Here is a 22,082-nt window from a genome sequence, read left to right as displayed (position 1 = left end):
CTAGCAAATGAATAACAAATCTTTTATATCCCTATATAAAAATGTCTAGTGCATTGATGACGAAGAATATGGCAGTTTATTCATCTCAATACTGAAAAGCAGCATAGGTGGGTGTATATGTAGTTCAAACTGCCACATGAAAAGAGAAAAAAATAAAACAAACAGGGACATCAATCGAATCTATGCAACCTAATATTGCTGCTTATTCCCTAGTTGTGTGTCTCAGCTTTTTCGTTTTTTATTTCTAATGGAAAAAACTCCGTTTGGCAGTATCCCTCTCTGAATTATTTGAAGGAAAGCAACTCATTAATAATAAATACGGAGCACCCAAGGAAGTGTGAGGCTTCTTTCATGCAACTAAAGAAACAATAAATCTTTAAGACGGAATGAGGCCGGTGAATAAATAATAATTTGTAAAGCAACAAAATTGTGCGAATCAAAAGTCATAATGGCCATGGTTTAATTCCGAAAGTCCAATTCCGCGGTTGCCACTCAAGAAGGATTTGATTTGAAAAAGGATGCTCTGAAAAAAGTCTTTGGTCAAACCAACCGGAAAATTAATAAAATATAATGAAGGTATTCAAATTTATATACGTTTCTACAAAAAGGAAGTAGCTGCTGCTAAACGACTCGCCACAAAAGGAACAAGTTTCTTTATGCTACTTTTATGTCGCAAATGAAAATAAATTTAATTTCACGTTTACTCAATTTGGGAGATTGAAAGACTGCACAATAGAGTATGAAGTTATGTTAATAGTTTGTTTTACAAATTGAAAACCATTGGTTAACAAAATTTACAACGAACAAACTAATTCATGCAATATTTGATATTAAAATCATTCTGTGGCGGTAAAGTGGGTAAAAGGAGAGTCTGCTGCCTGGAAGGACCCTGGAAGATTCTACCCTTGAATCCAACTGACGCCCTTGAGCAATGTAAGGTTTACCTATGTAAACATCAACATACATAATATATTATATTAATATAAAAAAATATATAATATATAATTATTACCTCTATATCTTCCGATGAAGATGTAGTGTTTCCGTCGAAATATCAAGAAATAACGTGTAAGTGTTCTCCTTTTTTTTTGTGTTTCTATATCGTGCGTTACTGTGTATTGTACTATACATATATGTATATGTATATATATAATTATATATATATATATATATATATATATATATATATGATTTCGTCGACGTAACACGGAAGTGCCGAATAATGAATTCGACAGAAAAAAAATATAGATACATATAAAAAGATCACTCCCACGTTATTTCTTGATCATTTCGACGGAATTCTGCTTTGTCTTCATCGGAAGATAGAGAAGTAATGACTGCTGGAATAGTAGAGGTGAGGGGTGCGAGAGAAAGGGAAGGGGGCCAGGGGAAGGGGAGAACGGGAGGTGGAGGAGGGGTGAGAGGAATGGTTGGGGAGAGGAAAGGGAGAGGAGAGGCTAGAGGGGAGCGGAGATAGGCAAGGAGGGAGAGGGAGGAGGTCGAATTGTCACAAAATCGGAAAAGAAAACAATCTGCTCACCGCAACTATTGCGACATCCGAGGCCCAGGTTTCCACTTACAAAGTCGTGATCAAGACCCTGCAAGTCAAAACAAAGGCCACGCACACCAAAATTCATGCAGAAAACAAAGTATTCCACTCTCCGGTGTGCATCGCTTCCACAAATTAAAAATTTTAGGCCATTCCCATCAGTGAACGACATTGAGGCCCAGATGCTTATAGGCCATACGGAGGTAAATGAATGCCATTTCAAGGGTTTTTTAATTCTATAGGGTAATCTGTACACCACCTCAAATATCATTCCTAAGATTTAATTGATGGACAATACAGAGATTTTGAGCCCTGGCAACTACGGGGCTCGGGCCAATCGGCCGTCTGTCGTGCCCGGCAGCGGGAGAGTCTAAACTTCCGCGGTCGTCATCCCACGAAACATTTGCAAGGGAAAACCGACAGCAGCAGGACAGAAAACACAGGAGGAGAACACCACATTAGTTAGAATAGGAACATTGACTATTAGGTTAATGATGAGGACAGGGAAATTAGAGAAAGTTAAGCGAGAAATAGAAAAGGGCTATATACATATTTTAGGCCCATACGAGGTGAGATGAAAGGATAGCGGGGATTACTGGAGTGACAATTATAGAAAAATATACAGTGGTGGGGACGAGAGCCAACGAGAGGTTGCCATACTATTAATTGAAGAGGTAGGAATAAACGTGGTCAACATAGAGCAGTTAACGGATAGGTTATTACTAGTAGAGATAAAAGTAAAACCGACGAACTTGGTTATTATTCAGGTATTCATGCCACTGAGCAACCATAAGGAAGAAGAGGTCGATAGGATTTACGATCAGTGAGAAGACATAATCGCGTGTTTTTCCGCAGGGAAACATTTGATAGTGATGGGGGATTGGAATGCGACGGTAGGCGAAGGAAGAGATGGTGATGAGGTGGGGGACTACGGTTTTGGCACGAGGAATGACCGCGGGGAGAACGCAGTTGAATTCTGCAGGAGACAGTGGTTAGTTATCACCAACACTTGGTTTAGACACCACAAAAAACTCAGGTATGCATGGAAAATGCCAGGTAACTCAGAAAGGTATCAGCTAGATTATATCCTGGCTAGACACAGGTTTAGGAATAGTGTGATAAATTCGCACAGCTTCCCGGGAGCGGATGCGGATTCTGACCACAATTTAGTTGTTATGAATTGTAGCGTCCGTTTTAAAAAGATAAGGCAGGGGCGGCGAGCTAGAAACTGGAATGTAGAGGCATTAAATGGTTTGAAAAGGAAGGAATGCAAACAGGCGGTTGAGGAAACCATGGAGGATGGTGAAGAGCTAACTAAGTACTCTCGAAGAAAAAATAAAAATATATATATATAGCATACATATAGCATATATATATATATATATATGTATATATGTACGCTATATATACATATATATATAGCGTACATATACCTATATATATATATAGTATACCTATAGCATATCATATAAATAAATAAATAAATAAATGAATATATATATATATATATATATATATATATATATATATATATATATATATATATATATATATATATATATATATATACTGCATATAAAATTATGTAGTAATGATATTATTAATCAAGAGGAATATAGAACACAACCAGGAGGTTTATGCCTGTTTCGTAGATTTCGAAAAAGCGTTTGATAGAGTGACTTGGGAAAAACTAATGAGTATTCTGAAGGAAATAGGAATAGAATGGAGGAAAAGGAGGCTAATCCGCAACCTGTACATGTCTCAGACTGCTCAGGTGCGGGTGGGGAACGGGAAGTCCTGTTGAGCAGTGTTAGGAAGAGGTGTAAGGTAGGATTTCTCATGAAAACTATGGTGTCTTGGGTAAGTAAAAATTGTTGAAGGTATTCTTCCATCAATTAGGCATCATTGTTGCACAGCAATTGCTAATTAGAAACAGATCCATGACCTTTCTGGCCATAGAAAGTGCAACGTCCTATGGTGTATGTGCCGTCCCTGACATCATAGAGGTAATTTAAGAGTTTTAGCGACGATGGCACACGCAATTCACGCTGAAAACGCGCAACGGTCGCTTAAAAAGCAGTAAAGAACGGATGTCGGCATAATGTGGTAACTGCCGCAGTTTCTAAATAAATGAGCGGAATTCCATCACAGCTGAGTATAGTTGCTGAAAGTATCATACAACCTCAGAGCTTGTTATCGATTGAAATCTGTTGCTTCCAGAGTTAGTGAAATCGTCCGAAAATATTCTTTAATGAGTACGGAAGGTAGAACCAATAAAGCAGGAGAAGTGTTTACTGCTATGAAAAACGAAAAACGTTGACTGTAGTGAATCCGGATAATTAAATAGAAAGCGTTTGGTGTTCAAAAAGAGGCCATTAAACTATATAATTAAACGTATGTTTGTCAATTTTAAGCCTCAGAACGCTAATCTCAATATATAATTGAAGCCAACTAATCACGTAATAAAAATTACGTCTGAATGCAATGTTCTTAGTTGTGAAGTAATCGCTGAAGATTTCAATCTTCCCTCAATAGATTGGAGTACATAAAATTATGATAGCAGTTGGATAAAATAAAAACACGAATACATTACTATTATTAGACACTTTGACAATAGCTTCTTCCATGTTTCATGAAATCGCCGGCTAGGGTAAAATATACTCTTGATTTATCTGCAAAAATCGTCCCCGAAAAGTTTTCAATGCATCTAATATGAATACCATGGTGATATTAAAACTGTGTAGTCTAAATTTTCGTTCAATGCATAGGGGAATTAAGACTGAGAATGAAAGACCTACATAGACTGCAGGGGTAATACTATAGCAAAATACGTGAGTTTTTGAACTAATTTCAAATATTCAATGAATTAAATCAAGCCAAGTGATGTTCTGGTGGCATGGATATATCCTAGCTCTGATTACACGTTTTCTAAGGTGGTCAGTTTATTCGTTTATTCCTCTCCTAACCTCACGTGCTGGTCAATCGTTTTGCTTTTTCTTATCACAATATATTTTAAATAGTTTTCAATTTTTGGCTTTCACGATTTTTCTATAAAAGAAGTCGGTCTCTTCTTCATGCATGTGACTAACGAACGTATATTCTATTGGTGATCCAATTATTTTCATATATTTGAAATGCTTAAAAACATTTAAAATTGTTTTTTAAAATTCCTGTCCATTTTACTATTTTTTTCATATCTTCATATGATTTTCTTTGTAAATACGAGTACAGATTGCACACTACGTGATCAAAAACCTTAGTGTAATGAACATGCCTTATGGGGATGTTTACACTGGTGCACAATAAAGCTTTTTGAATAAACATTTTCGACCTCTTGGGTTTTTATGTGTTAAAGATTACGCATCGTGGTAGGGAAAAACGAGTACTTGAATGCGTTAAAAGTGTTGGTATCCGTCACTTTTATTTGATCACCGTGTTCCGACTATGACAACGTAATGAACGACCATAATAATGTTCTCATCGTCGCAAGCAATCATGGATGTCTCCTTATTAATTCTTAGTCTTACCCGCGTTCTTCGCGATGCTTGTTAAGACTACAAAGGCCAATGCTCGGATTTTAAGGTAAAGCCAAAGAAATATAACGTCGGAATAAATAAATAAATAAATACATAATTTGATTATCTGCTTATATGAATTTCACGCCGTTAAAATTATGAGAAAGGAGGCTATTATTTGGTGCTCAACGTATTGTGAAACGCATAGTTTTTTTGGATAAAAACCACTGAGAAATTACTGTCAGATAGGGGGCAAGATCCGGCAGAGAAACAACTTGAGTTTATGCTGTCGAGTCAAGAGTCAATGCTCAGAAGTGAACCAACTTCTGAGTGCTTGCCTCCCGACTCGGTGGACGTTCCGGAGAGTCGCCTTTAAAACAAACGAAAGAATATAGAGCGCCAACTATTTGTGAAGCGAAAGCAATTTATAGCTTGAGAGGAAGTGCCTCGCGCCTTCGCAAATCTTGGAAGGGATGCTCCATCGCAACAGGGGAGGGTGCGTCCGGTTGAATGGCCGCGCTAACTACCTGCGAGTCCCGAGAGGGAGAACTCACACTCTTCTCGGCCTCTGGGAGGGACCTCGGAGGGTGAGGATTACTTTCCAAGAGGGAGAGGTAGTGGATAGGAGTACCAAGAGTATCGCCACCGACTCCTCCTCCCTTACTCCCTAGCATGATGCCAACGCCCGAAGACCATTGAGACGCAATCGTTGAATGATTCAATTCCATTTTGAAATATAGTGGTCACTCAAAAAGGCTACGCTGTAACATAAGAAGCAATGAACGCAATTTTCGTCTCTCATCTGATCTTGCATCTTTTTCCTCCTTGTAAATATAAGATCATGCGGGTGTGAGGAGTCGAGGTGAGTGAAGGTGCCAGGATCGAGTATTTGGAGTCGACCACTTTGGGTGGGCCTTCTTTGCGCAATGGTCGCGTTAGATTTAATGTGTAACTGCACTACGAATAAAAAATATATAAATTTTCTTTATCAAAATACGTATAAACTCCAATTTCATACCATTGAATGTGTTAGATGCTCTTACTGGAAGAAAGAAAATTAAATGGCTAACGATTCACGTTTGAGCGTAGTTAAAAATGTTTTCAAGTGGGATATAGTGAAAAAAATGTTCATCTACATGCTGCCTACAAACCACCTATTTGAATGACTCCATATTAGGTATCAGACAAAGAAATAAAATTTGTTTCCCACATAATGGTACAGATCCATTTCCATTGATGTCAGATCCATTGATTTTTAATCAGTTAACGAAAACATGCCATCATACTAACGCCAGTTGAAATTTCTAGAGAATTATTGTTTCAAACAATGATTTCGAAAGTACGAGAATCACGAGACGATTTATTGCATTTTGAAAGAATACAGTTACCATTGGTAAATATCATAGTAAAATAAAAATAGACTAAGAATTCTCAAAGGCACCCCTGAATTCCTTAAGGCAGAGAATTCCAATTTTTTTCATGTCACACCATACTATACCAGCATAAATAATTTCACGGCACACGAAAAGGTATATTTATTATTTAAATTATTTATTTATTTAATTTTATTGAATGATTTCGATTAACAGGAACTTTCTTTTAAAGATCTTTGCGTAATAAAGGATGTATAGTCAAGGCAGACATTCGTTTCAGCCGAAACTTCTTATGCAGTCATAAGCATAAAATGAATAAAGGGATTGAGAATAGTAAGACCTCTTCTGTTAATACTCCCTCAATGAGTGATATTTGGCATTTGAATCACACATTCTTTAAGTTAATGCCAGTTTTGACCATGTGAAACAGTGATTGATATGGGGACATTTTTTATATTAGGATATTATGTAAAAAACAATGATGAAATCAATTATTATTAGGTAATCAATCTACCAGTTAAGGTAGGATTTTGGATAGACACAACTACCCAAAAACATTTTTATTTCTCCTGACAAAACAAAACCCAACACTCTACTCTTAAACATTTACTTCTCCAACTCTGCATAATTCCTTCCTCCCTTCATCCCGTCCAACATCCCTATCCTGTTCCTGCCCTTTCCTCGTTTGCCTAACATTCTCTCCTCTATTACAGTCTTCAACATTACGTCTATCCCCCTGCTTTAATGACCACGTTTCCGCGCACCACATAGCTACGCTCCATATCAATGATTTACGACCCTATTCTTAATATCCTTACTCAACGTCCCTCTCATCAACTCCCTCCTCCTTGAGAAAGCCTCTTTGCCTAGCGCAATTATTTTCTCCTTACGTCCCTACTACTTTGACCGCGTTGGTCGAAAACACTTCCGAGATACGTAAACTGTTCCACTTGCTCTAGTTTTTGCCCTTCTATTTTAATGTTTAGCTTAGACTTTTTCTTTCTAGAAAAACGCATAATCTTTATTTTATTAATATTGATTCTCATGCAATACATGTCGCACTCAGTTTCCAATACACTCAGCAATGCTTGCAACCCCTTGGCTGACTGACAAACTAAAGCTTGGTCATCAGCAAACCTAACGGATTTCACGACTTCCCCGCCCACTTTCATTCGTACCTCCATTTCTTCCCATGAATCCGTTCTTCTACATATAGGTTGAACAGCAACGGTGATAATGGGCAACCCTGCCCTACACCTCTTCCTAACACTGCTCATCTGGACTCATCGTCCCCTGCTCGCCCCTGAGCAGTCTGAGACGTAGTGGCGGCGGATTAGCCTTAACGCTGCAATGGCATCACGCGTGTCTCTCCCTTTCCTAAATCCAAACTAAACAAACCTTAAATAATTCTTGCCCTAAAATTTAGTAATTACCCCTGTAATCCATCCTTTTGATGGTGATCGTATGAACCAACTTAACTGCGTGGGAAATAAACCTTATTTTTCTTTAGCCATCAACATCGACATAATACCCCGCCAGCCGCCCCTAGCATCCCCCGCCACACGCCCTTGCGGCGGCTGGCGGGGGGTGCTAGGACACCACCCGTGATTTCGAAAAGAAAAAAAAACCGCATGCAAGAACCACAAATTCATACATCCACAGAAAAACATGTCATACATTCATGCAAGAACACTTACACCCGGCACACATACAAACACTCAAACTACCAACTAACATACACATGAACCTGAAAGTATTCCTAACATCTTTGCAGTGTTTAACTTTGCTCCGACTTGTAAATTCAATGTTTTTAATATTTCTAAAGGGACTTCGTTTCTTACTATAATGATTTCTGATTGTTCGGGGAAAAAATGAGTGTTTGTATCTATCTGAACTGGAATCTATCTCCCTTATTTTATTTTTGTGGTCTGATCTACCTAAGTAGTGTGGGGCCATTACAATCCCTTCAGTGTCATAGTTAAACTCGTTTGTTCTGAACCTTTCTAAAAGTCTAAGCCTCGCTTGTTCTCTCCACACTTCAAGTGGCTCCCAGCCTAAATCCCCTAGGAGACCTGTGTTCTTATCACAACAATTTTTAACGAATTTAGCGAATTTTCACTGGATTACATCTGATTCTTTTGCCAAACTTTCTCCCAAGGATCCCCAATACTTGCGGCATATTCCAAATGATGTCTAACTAGAGAAAAATAACACCTCACTTTAACTTATTCATTACATTTCCCCGCCACCCGTTTTAAGAAGCCGAGTTTCTTTAACGCTGATCCGCATATTGTCCTGATATGTGCTCCCCATGAAAGGCGTGGTGTTAGTTAGAACAACCCCCAAATATTTAATTTAATTGCCGTAGTCAATACTGAACCCTCTATGTTGTAGTTTATATCCTGTTCCTCGCTTCCTTTATTCAAAAATTTCAAAACTGCGCATTTATCTATATTAAGTGTTAATCCCTATTTATTGCACCATTCTGAAATATTTTCTTAGTCTCTAGAGAGCAGCCGCGATCTAGTTGGCTCCTTATTTCCCTGTATACCACCGTGTCGTCAGCAAATAACCTCAGATTGCTACCAACGTCTGTGCATAAGTCATTAAAGTATATTAAGAACAGAAGAGGCCCTATTACACTTCCCCGGGGGACGCCCGAAGTTACATCTCTATCCGATGAGCACAACCCATCTATGACTACTATTTGTTTGCGATTTTACAAGAAGTCTCTAATCCAATTAATTATTTTCTCATTAATTCCACTGTATTTAAGTTTATGTAACAGTTTATTGCGTGGGATTTTGTCGAAGGCTTTTTTGAAATCCAGGAATACTACATCGACCTGTATGTTGTTTTCTCCCTATCTAAGTATAGCGTGAATGAAGAGACCAAGTTGTGCTTCGCAGGATCTGCTTTGGAGTTGCTATATCTGTTGCTGAGAGTGGATATTTATTCGTTGTGCTTGTGTAGGACAGTGCTAGGGGTCTGTAAAATGAAAACAAGATTAGGTTTTTGCCATTGTAGTCCTTAATGTTGCCCCAAACGCTTTCTATGTCATTTACGTTGCATTAATTTCGTTGCTACTAAGATGTGACTTTACTACAATGAACACTCCCCCCACCAAATCTATTTGGTCTGTCCCATCTGTAAATTGTATAACCGTTTGGAAACTCGTCTTTGTTTTCTATATTTCCGGTGAGCAAACTTTCCCCCTCAACTAATATGTTTGTGTTTGTACTGACAAAAAAATGTTCTATATCCGATATTTTGTTTCTAATGCTACGGCAGTTTAATTTTGTGAATTTAATTTGGTCAATCAATTAATTTTTTTTTAGGTTTTATGTACGTCAACCAAACTGTTATGAGACGAGTTGTGTTTTACAGAGGCAAAAGAATTACAAGCACTCGCGTTGGTATCTGTTATGTATGTAGAGGCACCAATTTTATTACATTTACTTGAGTTATATGTTGTTATAACGTAAGTGTTTATTTGTTAAATTTTTTTGGGGATTTGAGAGGCATAACCTGATCTGAAGTGACAAAAAGCGCTGGATTCTACTTTATTTATCCAAATATATGACCTACGCTCTTGATTATCAACTATGCTAAACCCTCGAAACGTGAGCGCTGCAAACTGCGATTCCTCGGCAGTATAATGGGCCCCGGAGCGTTTACGGGGTATCCGACAAGATATCCTTGTGAATTTTGGAAAGTGCGTCGAAATGAGGAAGTACGGGTGCTCCTTCGATAAGTCGCAGTCATCCTTCTCGTGAGATAAAATCCAGGTAAAAGATAGCTTTGGTTATCCATTTTATATCCTCGGGTCAGACTTCAGTTCTCTATGCGTCTTGTTGTCCAAGAGCTCTATGTTTTAGCTCTTGCCCATCGTCATCCAGACTGTAACGTTGCCATTAGTCGCTGGAATTATTAGTAGATTGTCGTTAGCCCTGACATATTAGGTTATCTCCTCCTTGGTGAGAATAGTTCCCGGAGGTTTTGCTCTTGCTTTTGATACGTCCCACCTCCTCCCTGCCGTCACAATAAGCTGACCTGGAGACCCTTCTTGGCCTGCAGATGCCGACAGCAGAGCCGGTGAAACTGTGGCCCTGGAAAATTGATCTCCTTGGAAGATATCCCGGAAGATTTTGATCTTCAATCGCTACACTCTGCGTAATAATTCACAGAGAACTACGTTTGGCAGTAGTAATGTGTTGCCTCTAATTCTTCAATCGCAGTTTCTCACTAATTGTGCAATTGTTACAGTTTTTACGAATTTTTCTCTAAATATTGGTTGAATTATATAGCATATCATTTTTTCTTATTGTGTTCTATACTTGCACGGTATTTTTGACTTTAAGTGTGCCATTGATATTTTGGGGTTGCACTTGGATAGCTCTACCTCAATTGAATCGGCGAGGTAAGTTTGATATTTCATTATTCCATCGTCTATTAGAGGCGAACCACTTTGTGATTTCATTTAGACTGAGAAAAATCCCTTTCAAAATTAAGCCAGTCACCTATATTGACCTAGAGACACTTAGGTGCTAAATAGCCAGAAAATTGGCCGTGGTCCTGATATCCGTACTGCACCTTTGCATATGGGAATGTTATTTCGAGGATTATCTCAGCACGATTTTCTTTTAGTCTCAGAAAAGAGTCAGCACTGATGATGATATGCTTTCCATTTATCCCGGTGCATATAATGTAACTCCAAGTCGTTTTCCTTTTGCTTTTGCCTTTTTTTCCCAGAAAATTTGCTTATAGTTGTTTTTCCCTGTTATCTTGGAATGAAATTCGTCTCATCCAGAGACGGCTCAGTAAAACGGATTACAAGTGGCTTTTTTGCTCATTTGGGGCTTTTTTTTGCTCGGGACACGATCCGGGACAATTTACGACGTGAAGCGTGTTTGACTTATCTATTCCCCCTCCCCTGGTCCAAGAATTGCCCTAAATACTTCGTGGAATTTGAGCTCTCTTGTTTCCGGTAAAAAATTACAAATGGCGTGATTTATTTTCGCTTATCTGATGCGTATTAGAAATCTTATTTAAATCAAGAAAAGCATAAAGGACCTACTGTTGAATTACCATGTATTTTGTTTTTTGAATATTTAGGTCTACTTCCGACACTCCGAGTGTGCCTTCTCTTAAGGTGAATTAGTTGTCTAGTTCCCAGGGAGTCAACACCAAAAACCAATAGGTTACACGCTGAAAACAAATAAAATGCATTTGGATTTGTTGACTATTTTCCGACGCGCCTTGTAATCAATAAGAATAAGTAATTTCACATTCATACTGTTGAACTATTCGGAGTAATTAGAGATATAAATTGTATATTACTTTTATTACATAATAAACTGCGAAGATTTGTAATATATCCTTATGGTTTGGTGCCGCATTTTGGACTCTTGTGAAAGATACATTTTTGTCTGCTGACCTCTCATTCAAATTATTATTTTTCTACAGAACTTGCAGATGAATTGAATACAGTAAAATAAAAAACTTAACGTGAAAACAATTTTTTTCCGTTTCAAACTTTTTTTAGGGCATTGATCTTTTTGTTTAAACCCAAAGCAAGTTTTGTCATTGCGTTTGATAGCATTGCGGAGATGATGTATTCCCACCAATGGGAAAAGCAATTAGATTCCGTTCGAATGACGAATTCAAAAATTGTTATCATCATCTTCGACTCAACTGTAGAATTAATTTATTCATTGATATGTTTTTGTGCAAATTTAATTGTCACATTTCTGTTTTAATATGCTATATTTAAAATTAATTGTGTAATTATATAGAAGATTATCCGCGCCATTTTAGCAGATGGTTTTAAGGATATACGAACGATTGAACTCGTTTTACGTTCGACATAAAAGTAAATGAAACTGAAGTGTTGCAATTTCGTCCCACCCTAGACGCCATTTGCACCTCAAATGGGGGAACGCGTTGAATTTTTTAATATCCTGCTCCTGAACACTCTAAGTTCTGCTTATTTTAGTTCGGTGCCATAAAGCTGAAGTTCTTAACTCAAGAGTTTCATAATTCCAAAAGAGCAGACAGACGGAGTGGCGTAAGTGGAGAGGGAGGGAGGGGACGCATTGAAAGCGCCGAGACACGCGGCGACGGACGTGAGATTAGCGATACTCGGAGAAAAAGGAAGGGAGCAAAAATCAAAATCGTAGCTGAAGCGGCCGCCTTACCCTCCCCCTTTCGCCCTCCTCCACTTTGCACACAACCTTTCCGAGGAGGGGAGGGAAGGGGGGACACCTCATCCCTCCTCCACCCCCTCCACTCTACACCCATGCACCCAACCCACTGTGGCCCACCGGGAGCAAAAAATCCGCTTATGTGCGGAAGGTTGAGTTATGGTGCGAAAAGGGACGGAGGGTGGGGGCAGAACGGTATCGATTCCGTTCGAGAGTATTGAGATAAAGGGATGGAGATAAGGGAAACTGACTGTCCCACAATTGAAGTGCCCCTTTTCTCTCTCCCTCCCTCCTGCGAGTCCAATTTCTTCTGCGGGGAATAGAGAGAGAGAGAGAGAAAGCAATGGGGAGGCTGGAGTGGAGAGAGACAGGGGCGGGACGGAGGGAAGACAAAAAGTTCCTTTTGCTTTCGTCATTGAGCGATGAGTAATCAAGTCTGCGGAGCGAGGAAATTGGAACGGTTTCCGCCAGAGGACTCGGCTCTCCCTCCACCCTGGCTACACCGCCCCTCACACGGAGTAGTCGCAATCTCCGGTCAATGTTTGTCCGTGGATTAATTAGTAAGAATTTCAGTCTGGCGCATTAGTACTACTCTTGAACATTTTGCGAGATAGCGGAGAACGGCGGGCGTATCGTTAGGAGCTAATTGGGGCGGAGGGGAGAGGTTTTGAACGAGGGGAGAAGGGTGCAAGTTGATTATGCCCCATCAGGAAGACAAAAGAACGGGTGATGATTTTTAATAGCGAGCAGATATCCGAGGATTAGCCACGTGAAACGGCAGCGGCAGCTCAACCGTCTTCCCAGTACTACGACGGAATCACTCCGGCAGCTGGCGGGCGGGCTCTTTTGTCCAGCCTCTTCGAGAGAAGAGCCAGCGATTTCCGCCGTGATTTCTCCCTTCGGCTTCTTTCTTCCGACCCCCTTTGATTCTTTTGTGACATGACACTAGGTGCTTTTAACGAGATGTACATCTTTTCTTTTTCTTTTTAATGAGACCGCGCGAGTCTACTTCAGATCGGTCTCGTCTTCACTTTGCTAAGGCAGTTATGAAGGGCATTGAACTGCCGTGTATTCAACGGGCAAGGAGGTTCGATCAAAAGGGATTTGGTGTCGGAATTATGATGGAGTGGCCATTGAATGTTTGGTCACTTTCCTTTGACCATCATTTGAGACACTAAGTAGCAGTTCGTTTCGCATGCTTTAGGGTTGTATTTCACATTTTGATACAAAAGTCAATGGCTCTGGTAAAAATTATTTGAATCGTTAGAATTATTTAGCATATTTATCAGTAGTCAACTAATGATCCATCCCCGCCGAACTTTTCATACAAGATTAAGAGCACCTTTTGGGCAAGTTTGATAACATTTTAAACAATTTGAGTGGAAAAATGATGGTTAGGGGTGAAAATGGATAAATGATATTCTTTGCACTGGCGCGCATGTGAACAGAGATGCCTGTCATATTCGTTCATAATATTTCGATCTCAGGCTAAAATAATGCTCACGTCAATAATCATATTTTGGTTTTTAATAAAGTATTCGATAAATTTCCGCAGATTAAGGAGCTCCTTAAGTTTTGCGGAATACCTATGGGAAAAAATGTGTAACACAATAAATGCATCAAATTTTAACTGGCCATATACAAATGGTCGCATTAGATAAAGTATCAACCGACAAAACAATAATTTAATTAGGTTCCCCACAAGGAAGCGTTTTTGGTCCGCTATGGTTCATTTAATGCATTGATGACATCAGTTCTAAAGTTTCAAGTTAACTTCTTCTCTTTGCTGACGATGCAGTGATACTCAGGGACATACATATTTAGTCAGAGAGATAGGTAATTATTATTTAAAGAGCTTCATTCAATCCAAAAGTGGTGCGAGACATGAGAGCTAGAATTAAATTTGAAGAAATTTGTTTTGATAAATTTTTGGTGGATATGTTGCGCACATGTTTTGTCGTTGTCATGAATGACTCATAAATATACCAATTTGAAAATATTATTCCAGCACGATATGGATAATGTCGTGTTGGTAAATATTATTGATGTTAGAAGCTTCTGACAAGGTAAATAGCTTTAATCAATGGCATATTCGAACTGAAATCTGTGTAGATGTAAATTTAATGACTGCATATGTGGCTTGTGACCTTCCCCTCCACTACACGCCCCTGTAGCGACTTGCAGATTATTACTACGATGATGAATAGATATTCGAAGGTACCCAGATTATTTCAGCACAAAGATATTGCATGTGAATCAATGATTGCGAATATTTATTTGACCAATTGTTTAAATACAAAAATAGATATGTAAGCATACTCATTCGGAAAAGGTTACTGGATAGCGTTGGTATAAAATATTTCATTGTTATAATACAGACGGTACATAATGAGGACACGTATGTAAATTTTTTAACATTATGTCATAAATTATACCACCTTCTTGATCAGTTGTCAACATTTAATAATTTATATCACTGATTTCTGTTGGTTAATTTACTAAATTCACATGGAGATTTTGAATGTTACTTAACATTGATTAATGGTTGGCCTAAGAGCTGTTAAAGGTTCATGTTGTAAAAACTACTATATACACATGTCAAGTAACTATTGGACTTTTAAAAACAATATTTTCGCGAAAGTAAAAATTTCTTCTCCATACACAGAGCACCCCGAAATCCGCGGAAAGAGTGCGTTCCTTCCTCCCTTCACCACATCCAACATCCCAAATCTGTTCCTGCCCTTTCCTCGTTTGCCTAATATCCTCCCCTCTATTACAGTCTTCAACATCCCACTGCCGCTCAATACGCCCTTCATCCATTTCTCCTGCCTCCATAGGACTTCCCCTACAAACCCCTCTCCTCTCCCACTACACCAAGTACTTCCTCATTTGTTTTCCTTCTTTTGGCCCATATTACCTTCTCCATTCTTCTCCACACCAACATTTCAAAAGCCTCCATTCTACGTCTATCCTCCTGCTTCAATGACCACATTTCCGCGCCGTAAATAGCAACGCCCCATATCAAAGTTTTTACAAGTCCTTTCTTAATATCCTTACTCAACGTCCCCGTCATCAACTCCCTTCTCCTTGTGAAGGCCTCTTTGCCTAGCGCAATTCTTCTCCTTAGGTCCCTACTGCTTTGATCGCGTTGGTCCAAAACACTTCCGAAATACGTAAACTGTTCCATTTGTTCTCGGTTTGCCCTCCTATTGTAATTCTCAGCTAGGCCTCCTTCTTTATAGAAATACGCATAACCATTGTTTTATTGATATTGATTCTCATCCCATATCTGTCGCACTGAGTTTCCAATTCACTCAGCAATGTTTGCAACCTCTTGGGTAACTGACAAACTAAAGTTTGGTTATCAGCAAACCTAACTGATTTTACGAATTCCCCGCCCACATTCATTCCTACCTCCAGTTCGTCGTATGCCTCTTTAATCATTTCCTCCACATATACGTCAAACATCAATGGTGGTAGTAGGTAACTCGGCCTTACACTTCTCCCTTATACCGCCCATCCGACTCCCCGTTCCCAACTCGTACATTAGCAGTTTGAGACGCACAGGTGGCGGATTATCCTCCTGTCCCTCTCATCTATCACTATTTTCTGAAAAATACTGATTATTTTTTCAAATTTCACTCTATCAAACGATTTTTCAAAATCAACGAAACTGGCAAATGCATTATGATTTTATTCTATGTGCCTCTCGATTTAAGAGGAACTCCCATCTCATCACTGTAATTGTATCGCGCGTATTTCTCCCCTTCCTAACCCCAATAAGCCATCCGGTAAGTAATGGCTTGCCCTACGTTCTATCCTTTAGTTGATAATCCTGAGAAGAGCTTTGGCTGCGTGGGATATGAAACTTATTGTCCTGTAGTCCTCACATTATGTAGCCTTTACCTTTTTTGGAATAGGAACTAAAACTGATCTCACAAAGTCTTCCTGCAAGATTCCTTCCTCATAAATACTTAGAATTAGCCCATACAGCCTCGTCCTCCCACATTTTCTTAAGCATTTCAATAATTCCGCGGGAATGTTATCCACCCCCACGTCCTAATTTTGTTTCATCTCCCTAAATACCCTTTCTATCTCATTGTCTAGCATGCCTGGACCTAAGCTGTCTTCCTCTACGTCATATTCTTTTTCAACGTCCTACTTTGATGGTCTTAGTTTTTTTACTATACAGTTCTTCCATCTCTCTTGGATCTTTCCAGTGTCAACTATTACCTTATCCGCCTCATCTCTAACTGTTTGCATGCATCTCCCTTTCTCACTTCCTGATAAAGATTGAACTTTGCTGTATAGCGCACCAATTTCACCCTCTGCAATTTTTCTACACCCTCGCCCTGCGTCTTCCACTACGATTCTTTTTCTATATTTATTTCCCGTCTCAATTTATTGGTTATCTCTTTGACCTGCCTTTTGCCTAACTCTGCAGGTACGTTCTTCCATTTCCTCCTCTCATCCCTCTTTGTGTCATCTCATCCATGATTCAAGGTTTCCTAGTCCTTTTCGCGTTAGCGGTGCCAATAGTGTCTTCTGCGGCTTGCAATTACCCTTTCTTGATGCATTTCCCTTTTTCTTTCTTCGATAGTACTCAGCTCTTTACCATTCTCCATAATTTCGTCTACAGCATTTTGGTACTCCTTTCTATTACATCCATTTGATGCTTCTACTTTCCATTTCCTAGCCCGCAACCCCTGCCTTTTCTTTTTGAAGCAAAGGCTATACTTCTAAAGTATCAAATGGTGGCAAAAGTCCCCATTCACACCTGGGAAGCTGTGTGAATTTATCACAATATTCCTTAACCTGTGTCTAATCACAATATAACCAAGCTGATACCTTTCTGACACACCTGGCATTTTCCATGCATACCGGCGCCTTTTGTGGAGTCGAAACCAAGCGTTGTGATGACTAATCCGTCTCCTGCATAACTCAACTACTTTCTCCCAATGGTACTTTCTCGTGCCTTAACCACCACATCGCTTTCTCTTCCTTCACCCGACGTCGCATTCCAATCCCCCATCACTATCAAATGCTTCCCCGCAGGAACACACGCGATCATGTTCTCTTACTCATCGTATATCCTATCAACATCTAATCCGTATGGTTGTTCGGTGATATGTATAAATGAATAATCTACATCTATCTACATCTACATAATACCCCTCAAGCCGCCGCAAGGGCGTGTGGCGGGTGGTGTTGGATCACCAACCGTAAAAAGGAACAATACCAAATGCAAAACAACTACTGGGAAAATAACACCCACAAGAGCGAACACACTCATGCAAAAGTCCCTTCATCCAACACTCATGCAAACACATATACCGCAAAACAACAAAAAACTGCACCCCAGGATGCAGCACGAAAGCCATCCTACAACACGCAAGCCAGGACACAACAAGCAAGAAATTGAAACATCACTTCCACATGAACATGCACCACAAAACACTCTACTCCCAAAGAGTCTATAAAAGGCAGGGAATGCGGACCCACTGTTGCAGGTAGCAGGAATTTCCCCCGCGGAGAGGGACGAGGGATTGAAAGGGAGACTTAAAAACAGATGAACAGAACACGAATGAGGTCATTCGTAAAAAATGGGTTACTATAACAAAACAAATAAGGTTAGTGGAAGAGCATGCATTTAAATACAACTAATTATTTTTTAGACGCTGTGGGTGGCAAGTGGAATTTTTGCTATCTATAACCCTGCAGTTGCTATCCCGTATTGTCCGTGGGAAGAAGGAGTCCTTCAGTCGGCTAGTTCTGGCATCTATTTCCCGAATTTTATATGAATGACCAATGTATGTAGGAGTACGAATAATTTGCGAGACCTCGGTGCTGAAACATACGGATCTGAATTTATTTAAAAAATTCAATCTTGCATTGAATGGTCTCTCTCTCGGAAACATGCCACATGCAAGAAAACAACATTGAAAATTACAGCCACAGCAGCGCACACACTCATGTAAAAATCCCTTCATCCAACACTCGTGCAAACATATACCACTAGTAAACGAAAAAACTGCACCTCAGGATGCAGCACGAAAGCCATTCGAAAATACGCCTGCAAGGACTCTACAAGCAAGAATATAAAACACTGTTACCACATGAACATGCACTAAAAAAAATCTACCCCCCGACGAGACTTTAAAAGGCAAGGATTAATCCCCATTTATTGGGATTAAATGATAATCCCAATAAATGGGGATTAACACTTAATATAGATATAGGCGCTCTTTTAAAAATTTGGAACAAAGAACGCGAGCAATGGAGGAACAGGATATAAACTATGAAATGGAGGCTTTAGTACTGACTACGGCAAATCAAGTTAAATATTTGGGGGTTGTTCTAACACCACGCCTTTCATGGGGAGCACATATCAGGACAATATGCGGATCAGCTTTAAAGAAACTTGGCTTCATAAAACGGGTGGTGGGGAAATGTAATGAAAAAGTTAAAGAGAGGTGTTATTTTGCTCTAGTTAGACCTCATTTGTAATATGCCGCAAGTATTTGGGATCCGTGGGAGAAAATTTGGCAAAAAGAATTAGATAAAGTCCAGAGAAAATCCGCTAGATTCGTTAACAATTGTAATGATAAGAACACAAGTGTGACAGGTTTCTTAGGGGATTTAGGCTGGGAACCACTTGAAGTGCGGAGAGAACAAGCGAGGCTTAGACTTTTAGAAAGGTTCAGAACAAACGAGTTTAACTATGACACTGAAGGAATTATAATGGCCCCACACTACTTAGCTAGATCAGACCACAAAGATAAACTAAGGGAGATAGATTCCAAGACAGATAGGTACAAATACTCATTCTTTCCCCGAACAATCAGAAATCATAATAGCAAGAAACCGAAGTCACTTTAGAAATATTAAAAACGTTGAATTTACAAGTCGGAACAAAGTTAAACACTGCAAAGCTTTTAGGTATACTTTCAGGTGCATGTGTATGTTAGTTGGTAGTTTTATTGTGTTTGCATGTGTGTGGGGTGTAAGTGTTCATGCATGAATGAATGGCATTTTTTTTGTGGATATATGATTTTGTGGTTCTTGCATGCGGTTTTTTTTCCTTTCTAAACTACGGGTGGTGTCCTAGCACCCCCCGCCACAGCCCTTGCGGCGGCTTGCGGGGTATTAAGTAGATGTAGATGTAGATTATTTCAATGTTAGCAATGATTTTGGGCACAGAAGTTTCAAAGATATCTAGTATGCTTTGGCCCCGTGTTGGTGATTTAACAATTTGTTCTTGGGAATGTTTTGTGAATATATAATGGAGTTCTTGGCATGAATCTCTGATTTTGAATAATTTTCCTGCACAGTACATGTCGCAGTCAATTGACGGTAGATTTGTGTCACCAGCAATTATAATAATACTGTTGCTATAACTGCTGCTGAGAGTGGATATTTGTTCTTCAAGCTTATGTGGAAAATCTGTGTTGGAATCTGGGGTCTATAAAATGAACACACGAATAGGCTTCTGCCGTTGTATTCCTTAATGTTGCACCAAACGCTTTCTATGTCATTTACGTCACATTTATTTCCTTGGCTACTAAGATGTAATTTTTATGCAATGAATACTCCCCCACCCAATCTATTTGGCCTGTCCCTTCTGTAAATTTTGAAACCGTTTGGAAAAACTGCATTTTGATCTATATCTCCCGTGAGATAACTTTCCGTTCCAACTAGTATATCTGCGTTTGTACTGACACAAATATGTTCTATATCCGATATTTTGTTTCTAATCCTACGGCAGTTTAATGCTATAATTCTAATATGGTCAATTTCCTCTAGTTTTTTGGTTTTACGTTCGGTAACAAAACTGTTTTGAGACGATTCGTGGGAAACAGAGGCAATAGAATTACATTCACACGTATTGCTATCTTGTATGTATTTAGAGGCTCCAGTTTTATTACATTTATGTGAGTTTTATGTTGCCTTAACGCAGGTGTTTGTTTGTTCAATTTTTTTGTGGATTTGAGAGGCATTACCTGAACTGAATTGACAAAAAGGGCTCGATTCTACTTTATTTTTCCCGATATATGACCTACGCTCTTGCCTACCATCTATGCTAAATCCTCGAAACGTGAGCGCTGAAAACTGCGAGCTACCAACTGCGATGCCTCGGCTGTATCATGGACCCTTGGAGCGATTAAGGGGTACCCGACACGATGAGAGGACGGGCCTCAGATCAACGAAGTCCGCTCCGATTCCCCGGCAAAATCCCAGCAATCTCTGATTTAAACCCTCAATTCGGCTCCAAACGAGCCTTTCGCGGTCTACACGCGGCTTAATACTACATATGCTTAATTTAGTTGGGACCTTCAACTCTGCCTCGACTCGTTTCACCTCCGAGTGCATCTCCTTAAAGGAGCGCAGGATCTCTTCAGATCCACGTTCCGAGGCGTCGTTTGTCCCGACATGAGCCACAATGCGTAGCTTGGAGCAGCCCGTATTACTGACGGCCGCCTTCACCGCCAGCGTCGCCTGGGGTCTCCCGCCGCCTGGTATACACCAGGACGACAAGAATGGAGCACCTCTCTTCCCTTGCACCCTGTGGTGCAGTGGATTCATTATACGCCGCATTGGAACTGCTCAATTTAACGGTTTCCTCCCTTCCCGTACCCTAGGCAGGGCCCTCGGAGTAGGGTAGGGACTGCACGTGCAGTGGTGCTGTCATCTGACAGCTCTAAATACCTGTTGGAGACGGGGATGGTATCTGCCTCCATGGGGTGAAATCCTCGCCGCAGCGTTACCTTCCCCTTGCCCCGAGAGACGACCCTCTAATCGTCCGACGTACGGACGTTAGACATTCCGTTGAGAGATGGTAGCCTTGATCTCTGTTGATGTTCTCCGGGTTTTTGGCGATCTCAATTGCTTCTGAAATGACACGTGGTTAATATCTGCTCCTCTTTGCAATGAAGTTTGCTTCTTTGAATAAGATATCGTGACCGGGTTCATTCCATTTGTGCTCGGAGATGCAACTTCGGCGTAACTGTTGTCAGCATTGAACCACAAGGCGGTGAAACCCGAGAATGCAGCATCCTTCAATTCTCTGTACCGTTCACGTTTCCCCCTCAGGTGACGCAGAATATAGCTAGGTCATCATATTCAGTTTTTAAGTACGGTCATCAAATAGAGTTGGGAAAGAAATATTTCACGTGATGTTGTTGTGAGGTGGATGGTTTCTGTGTGGGAACTCCTTTCCATGAGTTCTCGACTATTTAACGACGATATAAACGTATCTATTTGCCAGAGGGTACATCTACATCTACATCTACATAATACCCCGCAAGCCGCGTACCACGCAAGGGCGTGTGGCGGGGGGTGTTAGGTCACCAACCGTAAAAAAGAAAAATACCACATGCAAAAAAACAACACGGAAAATTACACCCACAGCAGCGCACACACTCATGCAAAAATCCCTTCATCC

This window comes from Hetaerina americana, unplaced genomic scaffold (assembly GCF_022747635.1).
Source record: "Hetaerina americana unplaced genomic scaffold, ioHetAmer1.1.p SCAF_40, whole genome shotgun sequence".
Taxonomy (NCBI): Eukaryota; Metazoa; Arthropoda; class Insecta; order Odonata; family Calopterygidae; genus Hetaerina; species Hetaerina americana.
This window is presented reverse-complemented; position numbering follows the sequence as displayed.